The sequence below is a fragment of the Rhagoletis pomonella genome, unplaced genomic scaffold (genome assembly GCF_013731165.1).
Source record: "Rhagoletis pomonella isolate Grant_MI unplaced genomic scaffold, Rhpom_1.0 Rhpom_scaffold_00202, whole genome shotgun sequence".
NCBI classification, from domain to species: Eukaryota; Metazoa; Arthropoda; class Insecta; order Diptera; family Tephritidae; genus Rhagoletis; species Rhagoletis pomonella.
In genome coordinates this window covers 105,997-106,583 of record NW_023458756.1, presented here as the reverse complement: position 1 = coordinate 106,583, position 587 = coordinate 105,997, and positions in this window count along the sequence as shown.

Below are 587 nucleotides of genomic sequence, written 5' to 3'. Positions count from 1 at the left end.
AAATCACTGTTTGAGATCAATTTAAGATATTATCAGTATTTTTAAGTTATAATAAAAAAGTTAACACATTTAAGTAAAAAATAAATATATAAGTGCATCACCTATTCCATTTTGAGCGAAGCAAAATTATTCCTTCTTTTGATGGAAATGCGATCTTAAAGAAATTATAGCATTAAGAGCTGCAAAAAAATCTTGTTTTGCCCTTGAGCGGATATTTGTGATAAAAATTTAATTGGCTAACAAAAAAATTGTTTCCAGCAATATTTGTTTTGCCCTTGAGGGGATATTTGTGATAAAAATTTAATTGGCTAACAAAAAAATTGTTTCCAGCAATCCCGGGATTTAAATCGACTAATCCCGGGATATTCGGGACTTAAAAATTGTTAGTAATTTAAATTTTCATTACAATTTAAGTAATTCCTTTCGCCATTTGGCTTTTAGTAACTTTAACGAAAGCTTAACTTATATTATTTTATTCATTTTAGTGCAGAGTTAACAGAATTTTCTTGCTAAAAAATCTTTCTTTGCATTATTTTATTTTATTCCTTTGTATTGTAATAAAAGCTTGTTTTTAAAAAAATATATTT